The 22,527-nt window shown below is 45.9% G+C and overlaps 1 protein-coding gene across 1 annotated transcript in view; it reads left to right on the top strand.

The window, feature by feature from the left end:
- Nucleotides 1–1,762: 1,762 nt before the first annotated feature.
- Nucleotides 1,763–22,527, top strand: part of BACH2 (BTB domain and CNC homolog 2) — a 180,930-nt gene continuing 160,165 nt past the window's right edge. The window contains exons 1-2 of the mRNA XM_059469637.1: nucleotides 1,763–1,827; nucleotides 1,918–2,073. The gene's annotated coding sequence lies outside the window, so the exon portion shown is untranslated. The remainder of the gene's footprint in view (nucleotides 1,828–1,917; nucleotides 2,074–22,527) is intronic.

Below are 22,527 nucleotides of genomic sequence, written 5' to 3'. Positions count from 1 at the left end.
GAATCTAGGTTGACAACATAGTTTTCTGGAGTTGAGCAGACTTTGAAACATGCAGGTAGCTGATGCAATTTCAGAAGACATCACTGAGAAAACTTCACAGGAATGGCTCCTGTCTAAAAGATACAGAAAACACAGTATATCATCTGGCTGTAGTGAAAGGGGGAAACAGAGGATGAAAATGTACAACGAAAACTGACAAACGCAGAAAAAACAACAAACATGCACATGTTAATTACTGAACGTGCTTTTGTTAGCAGTAGGTCACCATCATTCTTTATTGACATTTACTGCAACTGCAATTTCTTTTTCAAGATCACTGACCCAGGAAAATGTAACCCTCTAGTTATCCAACGCCCTTTAATTAGAGATGTCTCCAGAGATAATCTCACTCACGGCCCCTATTGTGAATCATTTATTCCCCAACTTTCCTTTTTATCAGCTGTCTTTCATCTTTATGTTTTTCCGTCCGAGCCCGGCTGAGTAACTCGGGCTTGCAGAATGCGGCTTATTCATTTACCGGTTCTCCCAAGTGCATTTCATGTCCATTGACATTTGGGGTCTCGCTCAGAAGCACTGGCTGCCGGCACCGGGATAATTTGCAGGAATCACAGCTCTCCACTTGGCAAAAGGAACCATGGCGCCAAGCCTCGGGGTGGGGAAGGGGCTCGGATTCGGGCGCTTCACACACACACAGACAGACGCACATACACACACCCCCGAGGGGAGGTGAAGAACAGAACAATCAGCGCTCGCGCGTCGGGAGCACTTGTCGGGGTTGTGTTTTTGTTTTCAGTCCCGGAGCGCTCACCTCCCCGTGCGATGCTGGGCACGGCTGACTCATGACTGCTGGGCGCTTGCGGTCGCCACTATAAGTACGATGAGGTTTCTCCGGGGGGGCGGAGCGCGCAAAATAACGCAGGCATCGACACCGAGGCGGCCCCGCTGGCAGCCAGGACTGACCGGGGTGGGTGCTCTTTGCCCTGCCCGTCGCACCCTGCCCGGCGCCTCCCCACCGCCACAGCCGCCGTAGCGGGGCCCCCTCAGGCCGCCCCCGCCGCCATGGCGGCCCCTCGCGGCGGACTACGTCTCCCAGAGCCCCCCGCGGCCGCCGGCGCGAGCCCCGGCGCGGGGTCTGGCGGCACGCGCGCACGCACGCACGCACCCCCTTCTCGCGCGCGCACACACACACACACACACACATACACACTGCCGCGAGGGAGGGAGCGAGCCCGTGCCGCGCATGCGCTGGCCGCTCGCGGAGGGGCGGGGCGGGCGGAGCGCCGCGGCTATTCTCGGAGCGGCCGTACGCCGCTCCCCGCGCGGAGGGGCCGCGGCGGGCGTAGGCGCGGCGGCGGGCACTGCGCCGCTGGCGTAGCGTTGTTGTGAATGGAGCGCGCGGCGGGGCGGGGAGGGTGACGTCAGCCTGCGAATGTCAACAATGTAGCGATTGAGGGGCGGGGGCGGCGCTGGGCCGGGGCGCGGGAGGCGGCGGCGGGCGGCAGAGCCGGGCAGCAGCAGCGGCCGCGGCAGCAGCAGCACAGCAGCGCCGCCTTCTCTCCTCCGCCTTCACCGGCCGGGCTGCCACCGCCGCCGGCCCCGGGTGCCGCTCCGGCAGCGACACAGCCGCCGCGGTGCTGCTCCCCCTCCCCTCCCCCCCCCCGCCCGCCCTCTCTCCACCCGCCCTCCCTCCGCTGCGGCTTTCTCTCCTCCTCCGGCCCCCCTGCCAGCCCTCCCCTCCTTCCCTCCCTTCCCCCTTTATTTTTCTCCGCAAGACTTTGGCTCTGGAAACAGCTGGTTCAAAGCAATCGCCATGTGATGATCGTCTGGGTCGGGGTTTTTTTTTTTCATTTGGGGGGGGGAGGGTGCAGGTTTCTGACCGCAGAGAAATACTAATAAGAATTTCCGAAACAACAGCAGCAGCAACAACAAGAGCAACCTCCCCCTTCCCCAAACCTCCTCAGCCGTAACAGCCCCCCCAGCCCCGGGCCCGCTGCACCCCGCCCCGCTGCCTCCCCCCGCTCCCGCCCAGGCTGCAGCGACAGGGGCGACCCCCGAAAGTTGCGCGGAGGCGAGGTGAGTGCGCCTGTTCCGCGGCTCGGCAGCCCCGCCGGGGACGGGGAGCGGGCGGCAGGGGGGCGAACTTTGGGGGGAGGCCGGCCGTGCGGGGGGCAGCGTGGCTTCTCCCCTCCTCATCCTCATTCTCCTCCTCCTCCCAGGCGCAGCAGCTGTTGCGCGGGGTCAGGCGGGGGCCTGCACCCCCGCCCCCGGAGCTCCGCGGGCTGTGCAGGCGCGCTCGGCGCTTATTCCTTAAAGTGGGAAATACACGCGTTGCGTAACGGGGAGTGCGCGGCGGGCGCGCGTGTGTCCGTCCGTCCGTCCGTGCTCTGCCGCTCCCCTCCGCGCTGCCGCGGAGCCCCGGGGGTGCCCGGGCCGCCCCTCCGCCGCCGCGGGCACCTGCAGCCTCCCGGGGCAGCGCGCCCCCCGGTGCCGCGGGTTCGGAGCGGGGCGAACTCCGGGCACGGGAGTGCCGGGATCGCTGAGGCGCGGCGTGCGGGCACGGCGGCAGCGCGCCGCGGAGCCGCTGGCTGTCATGAAAGAGGCTGAGTGTGAAACCGTGCCTCTCCTTTTGTGGAGCGGGCTATTTTGGTCGTGCAGCGGGTGTCTTGCTGAAATCGCTTCAGTTGCCGTGAGATCATAGTGCCCTTGTTGTTGAAGCTCCGGAGTAAACCCCGGGTTTCGGTCTTTACTGATAAACGTGAGGCAGGGACGACATCTGATTAGAAATACTCCTTAAGATGTTGGAGAGACTGGGAAATTACAGCGTTCCTGTTTGCTCTTGTTGAAGCCGTGTCAGTGTTTTCGTGATGAAAGCCTGTTTTCAGAGACTTTGGAACTGTCCCTAAACTTGTGCATATTTTATTTTTTTTTCTTATGAGCCTCGAGCTGAAAACAAGTTGGGTTTTTGTTGCTTTTTTTTTTTTTTTGAGCTGGGAATTGTCTGAGATTCTGCTGTAGCTGGTGGAATGCTCTGCAGTTCGGGGAGGGTGGTGATGCTTGGGTAAATTGACTTTTTCAGGTATGTAAATAGTGAAATTTGAGATAACTGCTGAGATGAGATGGGCACAGTAAAACGATAAGGTGGTGTCTTAGGTTTTTGCTGCAACCGCCCCATAGACAACAGCTTTAAACCAGTGTTCTAGGAGCTCTACCTCTGACAAATAGAAATAAAATTCCACCTCACATGCGGGTTTGCTCTTTTAAAAGCCTTGTTGCCTTTTGTGTCCACCCTCCTGCCCCTGTCACTGGGATCTGGGCAGCTGTGCAGCAAAATGGATCGGCGTTGTACTTCCCTGCAGTGTACTGAACCTGAGTTTTCAGCATTGCTTTTCACATTTGACCCTTCAGCTTCAAAGGCTGCTCTGAAGGTGCTCTACAAGGAATGGAAGGAAGCCGTGACTAATTGGAAAAGTAGAGAACTGAAAAATCAGGATCATAGGTCTAGTTGTCTTGTTAGTTTCCTCTGTATCGCCGGGCGAGCCGCTCAAACAGATGTACGCCAGCACAGAGCTGCCAAGCGGGCAGGAAAGGTCCCCAGTGATTCTGGAGATAGGATGGTTCTCAAGATATTTAGGGATCTTTTGAGAAATGCTCCAGAGGAGCAGAGTGTGCAGTGCTGGGCAACTCTGCTTTGAGACTTGAGGTTGAACAGCTAAAATTTTTTTAAACTTTTACCATTGTGGAGAGTAGATGGGGAAGATGCAGGCAGTGAATAGATGACTAATGCACATGCTGACAGATCTGCTAATCAACAGCAATTGTTTATGCTCAGGTATCTCACTCTGGGAAACAGTTCTAGGACAGGTACTCCTGGTCTTTTTCTGACCCAGAGGCACATCTGGAGCATCTGTTGGTGGTAATGTGCATGCTGGCAGATTGCTCTGGTGATGTAGGTGGGATGCCTTCGTCTCTTTTCCTCTTGCCTTTCAGTCATTCATTTTACAGCAAGAAAACATTGGCTGTTTGCTCTTTTGTGTTGGGCAGGAAGGGAAGTTAGGCATAAAACCTGAGTTTATAAGGAGATTTTGGTAAATCTTTGACATTGGAGAAGTCTTTAGATACTCATTGAAATAGTAAAGTCTCCATAATAGATAGCAATCGTACATATCTCTTTCTGCAAGTGCACAGTAAAAGACAAAGAGAGCTGAAAATAAAACCCTGTGTAGATGATGTGTAGTGTGGAATATGTGACAGAAGTTGCTCCCCTTTGCTTATTTTAAAACTTTTGTTGCTTGATTTTTCAGGCTGATGTGCCATTTTTTTCTTAATGAGGCTGCAGTGTGATTGCCAGTTATTTTAGGTTTTCTCTAAAGGGTTAGTGTAAAAAAAAAAATCAGTGTTTGGGGTTTTTTTTAAGAATAGAATTAGATGTTTTTTCATTGTGTGCCTGTGACACCCGTGACATTCTTTTTTGGGTAGGGTGTCACATATGCACAGATAAAGAGACTTCTCGGACCATAGCAAAGAGAGGTTTATGGCACTAAGCTGAAAAATGAGATGTGTAACATTAACATATGCAAAATAATCTTTTCAGTAGTAATGGCGTTTTTATGTAATAAACTTGGTAAAATTGAATAGTATTTATTGTGTGACATGAACAGTGTCTCTTGTGGTTTTAATCTAAGTGCTATGAACATGGTTTATATATTCAAATCAAAATGTGTATGCCTTTTTACTCAAAGGAATACTTTGTGAATGGTTTCTTAGTTTACTCTAAGAATGTACCTGCAGTGTTGAGCAGGTCTGGCTTAAATTTGAAAGCATGCATGCTTCTTTCACCTCTGGGTCTGAATTTCCAGCTCAGTTCATTTTGGGTGTGATGCTTGTATATAAGGGTTTTCTGAGTTGAGCTGTTAGGGAAAATACACTCATTCCATTGATGTGCTGAAGAAAATTCAGGTTTAAACTTCATGCTTTCTCTGAGTTACTCCTGCTGCTTTCAGTGTTCCTGCAGACTACAGAATGCTTTAAAAGAATGTGTAAAAAGTGTTGTTCTGATACTGCGGTTCTTTGCTGATATTTGAGCAGGTGCCCAAATGATTTTGTTGTCGTAGATGAATGGACAGTGGAGTTCTACTCCCAGTAACTCCTGCAGGATTTCCGGAATAGTGCTCAAAGTACTCATTCAGGTTGTTACAAAAAATGGTCATCATGCCTTTAAATTCAGCCAAACGATACTAACCTTGGCAGCTGTCTGAATATTCCACATTTATTTGAAGCTTGCATCAAGAAGATGTAGAATGTATGAATATAGCCAGCTGAGTTGCAATGTGCTCATCTTTCTTTTTAGATAGGCAGAAACATCTTTGTAGTGGATTGAAAAGAGCACTGCATACTATGCCACTCTTAGACTATGAATTACAATTTTAAAGCAGGCAAGCAGAGGAATGTGTACAAATGCTGCCTCTATGACCAATGATGGACTTGCATCTTGTGAGTTACTAGAACTAATGATCAAAGAGCAAGCACATGTTCAGAACAGGCTAAAGAAAAGGAACGAGGGAATAAGTTGGGGAAAGCCCTTATGCTAAAAGTTTACATGTGTGGCAGAACTTTGATCTGTCAAAAATTGGGCTCAGAAGACTCCTCTGCTCGATGGTATTGATCTTCATGCAGAAGGAGCCGCAGCAACAATCTGAAGAACACCACCTGTGCTGCACTGGCATCTCAGCAGATCAATAGATGTGTCCCTGTTGAGCTTGAAAAAAACTGTCTGTAAAAGTCCTGATACAGTGGGGGCTGAATCGCAGCTCCTGTGTGTACCCCCTCAGCCCTCGCTGACTTCTGTGTCTGCTCCCCCTTTGCTGTTTACACCTGCTGGTGCAAACCTGCCCCCAGAGCCAGCCGGGACATTTCGGATTCAGTGCCTCAAAGGAGACGGAGGAGGAGGACGTGGTGCAGGTGGTGGTTGCAGGGGCAAGAGACACGGGGACCTGAGCTATGCCTTTTTCTTCTTTTTACTTTGAAAGGGTGACCTGAAATGGTCAGATCCTCCCAGATTTATTCCTGAGACCTATCATTTGCATACAACTGTCTCTGCTGTCTCAGCTGAACAAGATGTTTGAAAGGCTATTAGGAACAAAAAGCAAGGGAATTTCCAGTTTATCCCTAGTAAGAGCTGAAACAGAAGCTTGAAGCTTTTTTTTTTTTTTTTTCTTTTCTCCTCCTGAATGTTGAAACCAAATCAGCCGGGCTGTGATGGGTAGATGGGGTTTGGTGCACAGGTTCAAAAGGAGTCTCCCCACTAAGAAAAACAGGAACTATTTGCTGCCTGTCACCACGCGGGGCTTCTGGGCTGTGGAGCAGCAATTTTGTTTTTTGAAAAGAGGAAAAGCAGCTTAAATCAACAAAATGACCCCTGCGACTTAATCACAGCTACTTATTATAGCTGACATTCACTGAGTACTTTTTTTTCCTTTTTTTTTTTTTCCTTCTTTCTTGAGTGATCGCTTTAAAATTTTAACCTGAACTAGGAAAACAGGAACTGTAGGTGTGGAGGTGTTCCTTCAGCCCGATTTGCATGCAGGCTGTTTTTTATTTGGCGGGTAGGTGTGTTCGGTGTGTGTGCGGGTGCAATTGAACGTGTCAGCAGTTCGCTACGAGCCGCTCTTGCTGACTCACGTGTCTGGTGCAGCTCGGAGCTGCCCTGGCTGTAAACCATCCACAATGGGAGGCGCGGGCACACGGACCGGCAGTGCCGAGCCGCTGTTCAAAGGTTATTTTCGGTTCTCCGGTCACTGCTTTGCTGTGGTTTTCTTCCCCAGCAACATCAAAACACACTGTCACTGTGCCAGGCTGCCATTCCTCTAGGTGCCGGGGGTAGAGTGGAAGTTCATTGTGCCGCTGCAGAGGTTGTGCCCCAAGTGCGTTCTGATGCTGCTGATATGCAAGCTCAGCCTCTGGGGTTTAGGTGTTTTTGTTGGTGTTGGGTTTTTTTTTGTTTACATAGGGTTTGGGTTTGTTTGGGTTTTTTGTATTTTTTTTGTGACTGGGGTGTTACCCAAAATTCCCCCTGAGCATAGTTTCAAATTTGGGTATGGCAAGTCTAGCCTAGAATTGTGTTTTTCCTTTCCAAATGCAAGCTGTGCTGTGGAGTCTCCTGCCCTCCACCCCTTTTTATGGCATAAATCTTCTTTAAAGCCAGCAAGGAATTATGATTAAACTTTAAAAAAACCGGTTTTAGCTGTCTTTAATTTTCAAAATTTTGCTATTTCTTAGTCTCATTTTTACCTCATGTGTGGCAATTTCACTGGCTGCTGGCATGAAAGGATTCCTTCATCTGCTCACGCTCTTGTACAACTGCTTCTTTATTTACAGACTCTATTCTGATTACTCATAAGGATTCTAAAATGATAGCTGCTGCTGACTGATGATTTTTAACTGATCTTCTTGTTGTGGTTTTTGGGTGTTTTTCTTCCCTCCTTTCTTCTTTCTTTTTTAGCTGATCACAAAAGCCTTTGCAGAAGTGGTGTGAATTAGCCATCTGCAGTTCTGGATTTACTGTGAGGGAGTTTAGATTTGTAGTTGTCTTTTGTGTATTTTTCTTCTTCTTGTGGAATGGGGTGAAAAATAAGCAGTCTTTGAAAGTGTGATAAAGAAAATCAGCTGCTATAGAGCAGGGTTTAAAAACAAGGTGAGTTCATATCACTTGTTTTGTTTTTAGTCAACTACTTAGACCAGTAATTAATAGAAAACCACACTGAGAGCTTTATAACACATGAAGAAAATGGGTGTTCTTGGTTTCTGCCAATACAAATGACTCATCAGTATCAGTAGGGTTTCTACTTCTAATAATAAAACTGTGGAAGACCTTTAAAACGTGTGGTTTTCGCCCCTACTCTTAGTGAAAGGTTGGAAAGTATTACTTTGGGATTTTTTTTTTAACTTTTGGGAGATTTAGTGATTTGCTATGCAGCAGTGAAAGATCTTGTACCCTCCAAAGAAAACCTACTTATACCACTGCTTGCAGTGCAAAAGTCTTCCCCTCTCCTGTCTTCTTTTAATGATTTACATTTGACTGTAGAGTATTGCCGATGCTTAGCCTTGATGTCAGAGATCTGGAAAATATAAAGTATTTGTGTCGACTGGGGGAAGGCTTGGCACACTACCTCATCTTGCTGAGGTGCTGTTCTCTACCCCTTCTCCAGTCTGGTCAGGAGAGGCACAGTAAGGCTGACGAGTGACCTGTGTTGCTGTTTTGGTTGGGGGTTAGAGGATGTGGAGAGGAAGATAAACAGAAAATAGGAGTTGAAACATAAATGACAACTGTAGGATGTGTCTGTCACTACCTGGAAGGAAGCGCGCATCTTCCAGTACTGAAAGTGATACTGAGAAAAGTGCAAATCAGAAAGTGATCTGTTAAATGATTTTATTTTTCTCTCTCTCTTAAAAAGTAATAGTTTTCAAATACTTTTAGCTGTTTACCTTTTTGTAAAGATTCTGCGCTTTGTTCAATGCAGTGGAGTAACCTCTAGCACATTCTGCTTTTTGTTTGAAAGTGTTACTTGTAGGTTGCGAGGTTATTTTGTTTTCATGTAAGCAGACCATGCCCTTCATGGTGTTACAGTATATAAAATTTTAATTATTTTTTTCAAGGTGTTGTACTTTGAATTTTAGTCCAATCAGTGGCTCCTGATCTGCTGCATTAATATTTAGTGTTGCTATCTGTTTTCAAGTTGCCTGTGTTGTTACAAGGTTTAAAGGCTGTACATGAGGCAGTGCTAGTATTTCCTTCCCCGTTGGAGTGAAAATTCCCACATTTATGAAGCCGCCATGTTAACTTTCTCTGTTGTTGCAATATTTATACTAGTAAGTTAATCCTTATAAGGATATGATGGTTCTTTGTTTCTTCTTATTCTATTTTAAAAGCAGAGTGTGAGCTTCCACATTGTCAGCGGGCATTTTTTGCCACTAAATATTTATATATATTAATGTAGTTGGTTTTGGTTGTGCTGAAATACCTTGGATGTATTTGTCAGTTTCTTGTGTGACCAGACTCTGATGGAGAATCTTTATCTTGTAGCCTCGTACTGGGAGAAGTGCACTAAAAATAGAGGTACAGAAGCCTGTGGAAATTAAACTTTGCAACATGTGGAAATCCAGTTGTTCATTACATGGCAACAACAAGGCAGGTTTTATTATTTTCAGATGGATATAGCATAAAAGGCCAAATTCCAACTTAAGGGATTTATTTAGGGACAGTTCTTACTGAAGTTCACAGAAGAATAATCGGTAAAGCCTGCAAAATAAGGTGTCAGTGGTCATTCAGAGTTCGAGGACACAGGTTCAGCACTCTGAGTTTGGCATGTCTTTAGAAAACCCTGCCATCAGAAGTGCCGTGAAGGTTGGATCATGGCAAATGAATAATGGGTCTAGATCTCACTGATGTTTTGGGCTCTTGACTCTGAAATGGGATTTGTGTCCAAAATCACTGAGGGCAGGACCTGTGAAGGGCAGATGATAGTGTTGCTGCCAAATTTGGGGCTGTGATTCTGCTTGGCATCTTCTCTCCTTGCCTTTGCTTGCCCTGGCACCTGTCTCATCCCACAGTGGGCCAACCCTGAGAACTAAATTGGCAGGAAATTACTCTGTGTGTAGGGTTAGTTTGGTGCATGTTACATTTGCTGTGGAGTCTGTCAAGAACTTGGATAATGCATCAAATTAAACCAAAACTTGTTAAAAGGCTTAGAGCTGGCCATGGGACATCTGGTCTCCAAAGTGCACTGTCACTGCATCATGCCCCATCTCCTGAAGATTGTTCTTGTCTTGCTCTGGCAATGTGGTGGCTCTGCAGAAAACCAGTAGCAGCCTGTGCCTAGCCTAACCTGTAGCTTGGCTGTAGGAACTTGCTTCCTAGCCCATGAGAGGTTAGGGATATATTTCCAGGTTGTATGTGCAACAAACAATTGAAGAAATAGTTAGAGGAAAGCCGAACTCAATCAAATGAGTCTTCAGTGTTAACAAAATGCAGAAGTACTATCTCCTGAAAATATTCAAATAACTGGAAGAGGGTAGGTTTAAATTAGATGTTGGAAAGAAATTTTTACTGTGAGGATAGTGAGGTACTGGAACAGGTTGCCCAGAGAAGTTGTGGATGCCCCAAACCTGGAAGTGTTCAAGGCCAAGTTGGATGGAACTTAGAGCAACCTGGGCCACTGGAAGGCATCCCTACCCATGACAGGGGGTTTGGAACTAGATGATCCAGAAAGTCCTTCCAAGCCAAGCTATGCTGTGATTCTGCAACAGCTGTTCTAATTCCTGCCTGATTCTGGCTTCTGGCCTCATGCAACCAGGTCATGTCACTGATCTCCCAGATGTGATGAGCTCTTGAGGATGTTTACTTGAGAATGAGCAGACTTGCTGACTATGGAGAATTTTTTGAACCATGTGGCTGCATTCCTAAACTCTTGGGTCTTCTCACAACCTTTTATCACTCTGGGGATGATGGTGAGCAATGTTGAGTAACAGGTTCAGCAGATGACCCGAGTGACTTGAATTTACTCAGGTGAGGGAGGGAGTCAGTCTAATGTCATCCTTCAAAATGAGAGGGTGAAATTGAGAGCTGGTAGTGCCTTGTGCCACTGGGTGGGAGCATGAGGTCCTGCTTGGCCATCTGCTTGTTGTGCTTTGCTGAGCTGATTCAGCTTTTCGACCTAGTACACATCACTTTACCATTTTCTTAACCCTGGCTAATTTTCCCAGGCAATTTGATGAGTAAGACCACAAGTCCAAAGAGCAGCTGGGCTAATGTGGGAAAGTCAGGGAGGAGCAGTGGGTGTGCAGGTTGCTGAGGGGCAAACCCAGATCTCCTAGATTTGCTGTCTGTAGCTTCACCCCACCAGGCTGCTGGGGCTGGGTGGCTGTTGTTTGGGAGGGGGACAGCACTGCTGCCCCTTTCCTGTGTTCTTGAGCAGCACCCTGGGATGATTTCTGCAAAGCTGAATGCTGGTTGTGCATTAGGCAAACTTTTTACCAGACCCTGGGTAGCAAAAATGAAAATGGAACCTTTTGTTAGGTTCTCTTCTTGAGCTGGGAAACAAAAATTCTGCTTCAGATCAGCTTCAGGTATCTGCTGTGCCTGAGGTACTTTTGTGTGTTCTTTACCCTGCCAAGTGCTTGTGACTCAACTCAACAATTTAACTTAATTTCCAATCCCTTAATTTGTTCCTGTAACTTATTAAATGTGTACCAAGGGAAAGTGTGGAGCTGAGTTCTTACAGAAATCCAAATTAAGTGAGGCTGTGAAGTAATCATGGGGCATGCCGGTAAGCTAACCCCAATGTAAAACTCATGGTAAATTATGAAATGTATGCATAGTTTGTCATAGCTGGAAATTCATGGGCAATGCAAATTTGAACACTTTGCAAGGAAATTTTTTTGTTTGTCTTTTTCCCCTTCTTGGTCCTCTTCATTTGTCTTATTATTAGACTAAAAGTAGAGTCAGTGATTCATTCAGTAATCTCTTTCTTGGACAGTTAGTCATCTGCCAATTTGTGTTAACTTTCCACTTTGTTCAGAAAGTGAGTAATGCTTAATGCACCAACCAGCAAATTCCAAGCTTAAAAAGCTGTGAGTATCATTCAGAGCATCTCTAAACTTTCTCTGAAAAATTTTCCCATTTTGTAAGATCAAAGTAAAGGTCTGACATGCAGTGTTGTACAGCTACAGTCCAGTTGTTTTGTCTAGCCCCAGTTACTAAAGCAAAACACAGGGTTGCAAATGGAGTGCACAAGTACAAAAGACCCACATGTTATTTAACCAGTGTAATGCTTCTTGTTTTTCTTCCCAAGTACTACTTTCAAGGGGTAAATGCTGCCTGCATAGTTCTTTTTCCCTCCCAAGATTGCCATGGCTTGTTAATTTCTGTTGTTTCCTACCTCAACAAATTGTGATGCTATCAAGGCTAATTTAGTGAAAATAGCTTGCAAGGAAAGTAGTAATTGTTATTAGCTGCCTGCTACAAATATTTCTGGTGCTTTTCATGATGAGTTTCGGTAGAAAAAAAATACTGCTCTGTTAAGTGTTATCTGTATAGAACTTCCAGCTATGAAGTCTTTCTATATCAGTGGGGCAGATATTTTGATTTCAAAATGATGCCAGTTATTTCTGAAGATGAACACAGTACTTGATTGAATCACTTGAGAACATTACTACTTTTTTCTTTCTTATAAAGACTGGAGTAGCGTAAAGAGCCACAAGGTCAGTAATGTCGTAGGAGAACTTTATAGGAGCGAAATCTTTGCAGTCTGCTCTAAAATGACACGAAAGAGCTGACTATTACACTGAGCAGCAAAGGAATTCAAAGTGCAGATGGGACTTGAGTGCTCTGGAGAGGGTGTGCATGTGCAGAAGGGTAGGGCAGTGGTAAACATGAATGCCAGAAGTGGTTTGCTTGGCCCCACACATTTCCTTGTTCCTTCCCCAAGTGCCTGTTGTCCTTCCCCCCCACTTGCAGTCTGCTTCTTGCAGTGAAGTTGTCTTCCCTATGATTGTCCTTTGGTACAGGTGGTTTTAGGGTTTCCTGATGCCACAGTTCTGTAAACAAGCAAGGCAAAGGCTGATAGAGAGGAAAGAATAACCTTTGGTTATAGGGTCTGTAGCATGATGGGGCTATAGCAGAGTTCCGTTGTGCTCAGCTGTTGTCAGAATAAAAACTTGATTTGGTCTTGAGGAAAAGGTAGAAGATCCATTCCTAGAATCCAGTTCCATTCCATGTAAAAAAATATCCTGGTAACCATGTTCCAGTGTGAAGAATTAGGGCTTCTGAAAGGTTTTCCCTTCCAGTCTTACTTTGCACCTCAGTATGTTTCAATAGTTTGGTGAAGCTTTGGACAAACAGCCATACCAGGGATGCTTATTTGATCACCAGCCTTTGGGATTTGCCCCTCCTGGTTACCTGCACATTTTCCAGCATTAGCAATGTTAGTTAATGCAATCCACCCTCCCCCCTCTGCGTTCTGGGACGTCTATGCCCACACTATCATTGCTTGCATATTTCTGATTTAAACCTTCAGAGCATTGTGAAGAAGTTCCTTGCTAGTTTTGGGGTGAAGGTGGGGTGAGCAGGCAGAGAAGAACAAAGGCTGAGGTCGGTGGTGCAGCTCTCAGTTGAGTTTGGTGCACTCTGTGCATGTGTGACTCAAGCAATGGGTGATTCACCACCTGAAGGTGGTTTGGGATTTGCTTGGTGTTTTTTTGTTTGTAAAGTAGTAATCCGTCCAGAGATGAAAGTTAGTGCCCTTTTGTTGGACTATGAGTAAAGCAGAACTGTGAGAAATGTCTTTGCTCCCAGCCTATTGCTCCAAATGCTGGGCCACAGACCCGGAGTGCTGAGCTGATGTTGGAGGAGATCAGCTTTCCTGGGACTGTGCAGGGTTTGAGGGATAGCTTAATTGCTGGATTTGGCACTTCAGGTTGCAGGTCACCTGGATGGGGCTGAGAAGGCTGTAGGATTTATAGCTCTACTTGGTAACACCTGGCACAGCTGCTTTCTTTAGCTAGTCAGAGATTGTGGCGTGAAGGAGGGATGACCAGGTGCCTGAGATCTTGTATGTGCTGAAGCCCAGAAAAGGGCAGTGTTGACTGTTGCAAAGCTGAAATTGTATTCAGGGCATTTTTATCTGAGGAAATAGATATCTGTATTTATGTGGTCTTGTCCCCTGCCCACCTTCCATTTATTACTTGGCTGTAAAGTTTAGGCTATTGCCAGGAACATGGCACTCTCATCCTGCACGGATCCTGCACCCAGGAGGTGCAGCCCAGCAGGGATCTCCCGGGTATTTATGGAGGGGTGTCTCCTGCCCCAGCCCACTCTGCAGGTGTGCTGTGCAGTCGGTTAGAGAAACCACAACTTGAAGGGTTCGCTGGGGTGAAACAGTTTACAAATAGCTTTTCAGTGTTTGTTTTCATTTTTAACTCCCTCCCCACCCATGGGTCCCTCCCCCGGTATATCGGCAAAGGTGAAATAGCTCACAGAGAGAGGATCATTGTTGCAGAATAGGCAAAGCACCCCAAGAGTTTCCAGACATCCTTTGGAAAACAAATTACTTTCCCTGGGTCTTCTTTCTGGTCCTTTTTTCTTTGGGCTTTACAGGGTTAAAACTTCTTTCTCTGTGGCTGCAGGGTTTTTCAGGGGTGTAGGGGTGTAATGATTTATTTTTTTCCCCTCAGTTTAGTTTTGCTTTTTTCTTTCCCTTGAAGACTGACCACTGACAAAAAGATACCTATAGCAGTGTATTTGAATCTGGTAGAGTTAGGGTGCCCTTCTGGCACCAGCAAGGAAAGCTCCCAAACCAGGTCATGCTGCCCTGGCACCAGTTCCCAGTGTCCCCAGTACCATGGTCCCAATGGCCGGGCATCTTCTCTCTGGCACTTGGTGTGTGTCCTTTTTGCCCTAATTTTAGGTTATCACGGGGAAGTGATCTCAACCGTATTGCCTCATCTGAGCATGAGAGGAAATTTAGACATTTCTCTATTTTATTTTCCTAACCAATATTCAATTGCTTATGGAAAATTCTGGTAAAAAGGGTAAAATTTCTTTGCTGGGTGTTTAATCTCAAAACCACAACTCCCTGTACCCAGGACACAATAGTGGTAATGCCATGCTTACAGCCTTTTTCCAGCACAGTGTAGGTGTGGGTAGGTGTGCATGAGGGGGAGAAAGGGGCACAAATGCGATGGAGGGGTTCTGTTTTGCTCCTTGGGCTGCTTTTCTGGTTTGTTTTTTAAATTACAAAGTGAGAAAGTAATTCTGGCTTGCTCGCAGACGAGGTTAATCATTGCAGAGAGACCCGATGCTGGCTCCCCACGTATGCATTTTCACACGTGTTGCTGGCTGCATGCGGACTTTGCGGCTGGCACGGCATAGCTGGAAAGTATGTGGGAGCATGTCTGCTTCCTCTGAGGCTGCTACAGGTGGTTGGGAGGGTGGGGGCTGCAGGAGGAGATGCTGGAGGCAGGCGAGGTACGACACCCATTTCCTTTGGCGTGTGCGGTGTGCTCCAAGCCAAGCGGCTGCAAGTCGCGCCCGCGGTACTTCGTCTTTGCGCTTACTGGAGGTTTATGACTAAGGTTGTGGTTTAATATGCCCTTTTTAGGTATGTGAAGGGTTTAAAATTATCTAGTGCTGCGTTTCTTCTTTTTTCTTTTTTTTTTCCCCACCGATGGCATTTTCTGCCTTTAAAAGTTTCCATAATTTTTAGAGGGCAAGAAGGATAAGTTCGTTTTTAAAAGAGAAAAAGTTTTCCCTGATTACTCATCAGCTAAAAGTATGCATTTTTGCCTTTCAAGGATCGTTTTTTGAGACTAAATAATTGGCTTGTAAGTTTAAAGTATCTGATACAAACTGTTGGACAGCCTTAAAAGAAAATAAAAAGAAAGCTTCAATACCTGGATTTTGTGAGGAAATGCTCTCTCATTAGATGAGATGCCTTCCTTCTGCAGCCGTACCCCACAAAACTTGGTGTTAACATTTGCAAGTACAGATTTGTTCCTTGTGATTTCGAAGTCTTTACTTGAGGGCTTGTAATTTTTCTGAACTGTTCAGGTGCTTCTTAATGCCTTGAATATTTGTTGAATGTATTGCATGTGGCTTGTATTCCCTGACATTTCAGATGAAATGCTATCACACAGCCAGCTACACTGGATGAAATTGCACGTGCTATGTTAGGAAGGAGGTAGAAATGGAAGGGGGCAGACCTACACATACACACCTTGCTTGATGTAACACTTCTTTCTTAGCCAGTTGTGCTGCTTTTGTGCCTGTGATTCCTTTTTTTTCTCTCTTTTTTTTTTTCTTCATGTCATGAACTGCCATGGAGCAGGATATAGTTTACGTACTCCTCTTTTTTTTTTTTTTTTTTTTTTTTTTTTTTTTTTTTTTAATGAAGAAAAGTGTGGTTTGCACATGAAGGTACCTGGAATATTTGGCATCACTCAATTGACAGGAGCTCCAGATGCTCTGCTCCAGGGGAGCTTGAGCAAGTTGAACTGTCAGTTGTAGCTGTTAGATATCAGAGGTGCAGAGCAGTCTTTCTGATGTGTGTGCCACCTCCTATCTCCTTGTCAACTGAGATGGCTACCAAAGGACCCAGAGTTCTCCTCTGCATGTTTGACACTTTAGAAAATGTTGATACTCAACCATTGTGGAAGCCTTAAGGCTTGATGCATTTTTTGAAAGGGAGTAAGTGCAGGGAAATCTGATGTTCCTCAAAGATCAATGAATCTGTGCATCATTAAAAGATCCATGAATCATTAGCAAAGTCACACAGAATTAAACTGATTTAATTTGGGAAAAGGTGCTGAAGTTCTCATGGCAGCTTGGCTTTAGCTTATCTCCTGCAGAAAGAATGCTGATTTGGTGTCTTTTGTGTATTATTTGCTTTGGACTTCGGGTAGCTGTTCTTTGTAACCCTGCAATCCATTTACCAAAATCTAGGTATAGATCAGGTGTCCCAAATGTCCCTCTGTGAGCACTGCAAGAGCTCCAGGAGCAGCTCAAGTAGATGATTCCAGTCCTGCACCAGAGGATTTGCCTGCTGAGTGCTGCCTGCCAGTGCTCCTGGGAGCTCAGCAGTGGCTGTGGAGTTAGCCCAGCTCAGCACTGCAGGCTGATGGATGTGCACCAATGGACCACTCATGCCTCTCGGGTGACACAGTCAGTGGGAATGGCCCCTGAATTGCTCATGAGGGAAAGATTGTGATTTAAGAGCTGTGTGAAAAAAGGAGCAAGACGAGGGAGGTTGAGTTGAAATAGTCATAAATGTTATGTGCAGCTGCCAGGCTGGAGTTATTGGGTTAGAAAATGAGGGAGAAAAAGGTGCAAAGCCAAGAAGCATCTGAGAAAAAAAATTAGGAATTGTACAAAGAGTAAAAATGAGAAGACAGTCAAAGTCCAGTACTCTGTCACACTGGAAAGGGAAAGACATCATTAAAACTCCTGTAGGAACTAAAACCCATACTGTTCTAATTAGCTGCTTCCTAAGTATCCTCACTTCAAAATTAGCCCCCAAAAAAGCTGCTTGCTTACAGGAAACTATGTTTTTTACTAGAAGGTACAGTAAAAAGACAGGGTGGGGCATAATTGTGCTCTGTGGCTTAAAAAAAGTCAAAGTCAAGGGTATGCTGCAGAGCAGTGTGTGTGAATCCATGGCACCTTTCTTTTTCAAAAAGAGTTCAGAAGGTATTGTGCTCTCAAGAATACCACACCAAGGCTTGAGCAGCTGAAAAAGGCACATAGCAGTTGCAGGGAGCTCCAAAACGCTTGACTCCCAGAAATAAAACAAGCGTTAGTTCGGCACATGGAGCTTGCACACTGACCAGAGGCACGGCAAACACAGCTCTGATTTATTTTATTTTTTTAGCAGTCCTGCTGGTAGACATAAATGAAGCAGATTGAGATCTCTCCGTGGTTGCAAGCTGTGGCAGAAAAATTAGTACCACACTTTCCAATGGAAGCAGAACAAAAATGTAAAGTCTGCCAATTAAATTGGAAACAGCTCTTAATTTTCCCTCTCCTCCTCCTCCCCCAAAGGATGAATGGCTTACTCTTCTGGATGGAACTTTGTGTAATGACTCATAGTTTTATATGGATTAGTGTGAATATGTAGGTGAGGGAGATGCTGGTATCTGAGAAACTATAGTGTCTGGAAGAAGTGTCCTGGAACACGGAATAAATGTGATCTCTTTCTCATGCTGAATTAATGGAAACATAAATGCAGAATGTCTTCCTCCCTTGACTCCCTCTCCTCTGAGATGCACTCACCAGATACAAAGGAGGTTTATAGTGAACAGAGAACATGCCTGTTATGGTAATTGAATTAGTCACTTAAAATAAGAGTTGCCCACTCTGAAATACGCATGGACAAGGCACTAGGAGCCAGAACTGTGGCACTGCAGACATCAGCAATGAGCATGCTAAGTTCTGTGGTGCCCTTTGTGAGGTGGGTATTGTTCTTAAAGGTTTCCAGCAAGAAAAGAAAAGCCCATCCACCTTTATCACTGTGCTGCTTCGGTCAGAGGACACTGAGGACATGCCTTACGCAGCAGCTGGAGGAAAGAGCATCACACACATTGCTCTTCTGCTGGCACTGTGGCACACTTTGTGTTAGACTGTGTCACCATCATTCCTGCTGCTGTAAAGCAAGATAGGGCAGCTGTACTCCCGTTTGGCTAAGCCAAAATCTCATGGCTCTGCAGTCAGGTATAGCTGGCAACTTGAGCTGAAAGTGTGGATTCACATGGGGCTGCTCCAGAGGACTGCCAAGTTTTTACCTCAAGGCTCCTGGCTTACCCTCTTCTCTCTGCAGCCATTTACTATACATCCACTTGGATCAGAATAGTTGCCAAAGGCAGGCCTGGGGAAGTGATTGTCTCCCTGTGTTTGGCATGGGTGAGGACACACCTTGAATATTGCATTTCATTTTGGAATCCTCGTGACACCTTGTTTGAGGTGCTGAAGTGCATCCACAGAAAGACAAGAAAGCTGGTCTGAAATACACATCTTAGGAGGAGCAGCTGAGGTTGTTCAGCCTGGAGGCTCAGGAGGGACCTTATTGCTATCTACACCTACTTGAAAGGAGATTGTAGACTGGTGGGAGGGTCAGTCTCTTCTCCCAAGTAAAAAGTAGTAGTACAAGAGGAAATGGCCTCAAATTGCCTCAGAGAAGGTGTAGATGGGATATTAGGAAAAATTTCTTAATGGAAGAAGAAATTGGAAGACTTGGAACAGGCTGCCCAGGGCAGTGGTGGGCTCTGTCCCTTGAGGTATTTAAAAACCATGTATGTGTGCCATTTGGGGACATGATTATTTACTGTTAGACTTGTCAGTGCTGGGTTAATGTTTGGACTTGATGATCTTAGAGGTCTTTTCCAACCTAAGCAGTTCTGTGATTCTAGTAAAACCCCTGTCAATGAAATGTTCATGTTAGAGAAGAATAAAGAGACCACTTTCTTCAATGATGTTTCAAACTCAGTCATTTAGCCATGACTCTCGTAAGTGGTAAAAGTAAGGGGTCAATGTATTGCAGTAGAGAAGGTCAGGGAGGCAGAGGAGGATAGACGTGTTGGGCTGGAGTTGCTGCAGGTACACACAGTAGGGTTTCCACCTCCAGTTTTGTTTACTCTTCTCAGTCTGCAGCAATGTCGTTTGCTCCTCAGCAAAAATGACCTTCCCCACAGAGTCTCCATTAATGGCAAAAGTGAAAGAGAAAACTGTTCTCACACCCTTATATGACAGTCAGTCCTAAAACTGAATCTTATGTAATGAACAGTCCTTGTTGAGCAGTTTTCCCAAAGTCTGATGTAAGTGGGTCCTCATTTTCAGATTGTTCACCAATAGCTTACTTTAACATTTAGTTGTAGGGGCCTTGTTTTCACATCTCAAGCCTGCAGACATGTGTTGTGCTAGGGTAGCATTGTTACTAGGTAAGAAGTTTGGAAGTCCTGAGGTCAGTTCTGAGCTCCTGGCCTCTGCTTTCCTCTGGCAATGTGTTGCTCCTCTCCTCTGGGAGGACCCTGGCTGTGGAGTCTCCACAGTGCTCTGCAGGAGAAAACTTCAGCTTTCCTTTAAAGCAAGATGCCACGCAAAACTTACCCTCAGGGTGCCACAATACCCTGGGAACATTTTCTGGAGAAGGGGAAATGCATTTACATTAAAAACACGCAAACACTACCACCAAAAAGAACCAGCTGCTTCTCATATAAGTGTGGGGGGGAATCCCACACTCTCTTCAGAGACGTAGACTTATTTGGTCATGTGCAGTATCTCAGACCTCCCACCATCACATGTCAAGGAGGTCTGACTTCCATTTTAAAACTAGTACCTGGCATGGAATAGAGTTATACTGAAGTCTTATTGCCTAGAAACCCAAACATGGACACATCCAGAATTCACATCGCTTGGTTTAATTTCTTGAAAAGAGTTTAAAACTCCCAGTGTTTATTTTGGATCCTCAATGCAAGGCACGGGAGGGTATTTTATGATTAATGAGCTTTTCTGCATATGTTTTTTTGTGCCTCTTGGCATTTAGTAGTCTCAGTGACCTAGCTTTTTGCTTCATTTCTGTCTTGTTGGCATTGTCATCAGTAGTCTCTCGTGAGATGCAAGAATCTATCCTCAACCAGCTCCTTGGCTGCAAGGATGCATTCCACTACTCATGTAGCTTTTCTGTCCCATTCCCACCACCACTCATTTTGTTCCCTGCTTTGGTACAAAACAATTCCTGTGACACATAAAGCCAACATCCTCACCTTGAAAACAGATGTGCTTAAGAAGGCAAGCAGCATTATACTGGAGATTTTGGCCTAACCAAGAAAGGTTAATTTGGGTACCAGGAGTCTGCCCACAATCCTTACTGCTCAGGGGAGTCAGGTTTGCAATTGCACACCAGGATGGTCCCCATGCACACCAGGCTGGTGGTCCCAGTCACTGCAGCTGTGTGATGGCAGCAGAGCCTGTCCCACACTGGAACTCTGGCCAGAGGAAGGAGCACCCTTCACCAGCCTTTCTCTGTGCTCGGAAAAGGAGAAGCACCAGGTAAAAGCACATGGTTCCTTGTACTCATGTGAGAAATTAATTTTTCCTGTATGGATCTGTGTGAATTTTATCGATAGGGGAGGGTTTGGCTTAGACATGGGACTGATTCTTCACCTAAAACAGTGTGAGGAACTTCTGGCACTGAAGATAAGCAATTTATCCTTTCAGATGAGAACTTTCTCAACTGGTGGCAGGCTGTATATGGCACATCAATCACTCTGCCTCCCCTGGGGTTTGTCTCTGCAGCTGCAGACCATGTGCTTGTGTATGTTGCATTCACCAAGGAGGTGGGGGTAGTAGCTAGCCAGCTGTAAGTCAGTGAATCACTGTAGGGGAAATTATTTCCCTTGGGCTGAGGAACGTTGTGCTGGAGCAGAGGCTGAGTTTGGCAGGCCCTCCAGTGTTTCAGGGAACCCATGCCACTACTCCATGGTGACTCACCTGGGCTGGAGAAGGCACTCCTGGTTGTCAGGTCCCACTGAATAAGTCCTGCATGCTTTACAGCCACTCTCAACTGTCCATGTCATTTCCTTCACCACTTTGACCAAGGTATGGAGGGGAGGAGCAGGAAATGTGGGGACAGAGGGCTGGAGTATGTGCCAGGGTCTCTGTAGAGCAAGAGCAGGGAGATGGAGGACTACTGAAAAATACAGGTACTGGAGGTCAGGCAATAGCATGCTTTTGCTTCTCTGTCAGTGGGACTTAGAGTTCCTTTCCTGCCTCTCTCCTACTCGGAGAGTAGTTAACAAAAAATCATCTAATCAACTTGTTAAAAGCCCTGCTTTTTCCTTCTGCCCAGCTGAAGAGGCAACCATAAGTTTTCTTTTTTTTTCTTGGCTGTGGATGCATGAGGGAGTTCAGTTTGTTTTGCTCATATATAGCTAGTCTATCTACATAGTAAATATTTTCTGTGTTTCTCCAAACCCTGGATACAACACACCTGGTTTTTGCAGGGATAGATGTGTGTTGATTCAACTAATTGTCTTAAATGGAGGAAGTCAGCAAGTAGATGGAGGATTTTAATTTCTTTGAAGTCATTCAGGAAAAGCAGCTGGATTTCTATTCTGCATATGTCCTTATTCCAACCCATGCTTGACTAGTTCGGGAAGTGCTGTGGTGAGCACCTTACATGGTGAGTTCAGTCACCTGTATGAGTGGCTGGCTGATCATCGCAGAGGCTGCAGAAGAAGGTGTGCCTGAATGTCTGGGGCAGAGAAAGTGGCTCAGCTTCATTTTTTATGGAGGAAGCCTTAGAGGTTTGAATGTGCTTTTTTTCCATCCTGGTGAGTAACCCAAAAGAGTGAAGCTTTCCAGGGTAGAAGCTGTTGGGAAAAGTTGCTAGCTGACAGCCTAGTGCTTTGGGGCAAAGGCATCCAGGGCAAAGGCATCCTTCTCAGAGCTTGGTTTCCAGCAGGGTAAGGGGAACAGAAGAGACAGGACAGAGTAGGTTTTCTTGTGATTGACTGGTGTTAGTCTTTTTGCACCTTTCTCTGAAGCTTCTGTAGCTTTATGCCCTGAAGCTTCTGTAGGTTTACTTCCTGAAGCTGATGGTGGGCTGGATTATGAGTGGGATCTGAGAAGGCATTTTCTTGTGTACAGTATAAACTATTATATTGACAGTGTTTCCTCTGAATGATGCATTTGGGAGTCTTGTAAAAAATGTAAACAAAAAGTACTACTCTGTGGGGAACACTTATCTTCTGCAGAAATGAAAATTAACAAAATGAAATGCCGTGTATTACATCCAGCAGACCACTATCCAGCATCCAGTGAAACAGATAAAGGGATGGAGACACTGCATTGACCTGTGCTGATTTAGGGTCTCATCTCCTCCAAATGGAGTGGAAGAGCTATTGTGAACGTTAACACAAAGCAGCCATTCCCTGTATGGGACAGCAAAGACCATGCTTACAAACTGTGGTCCAAATAATGAAACA

This window comes from Ammospiza nelsoni, chromosome 3, assembly GCF_027579445.1.
Source record: "Ammospiza nelsoni isolate bAmmNel1 chromosome 3, bAmmNel1.pri, whole genome shotgun sequence".
Classification (NCBI taxonomy): domain Eukaryota; kingdom Metazoa; phylum Chordata; class Aves; order Passeriformes; family Passerellidae; genus Ammospiza; species Ammospiza nelsoni.
The sequence above is the reverse complement of the archived record's forward strand: the minus strand, read 5'-3'. Positions and strand labels throughout refer to the sequence as shown.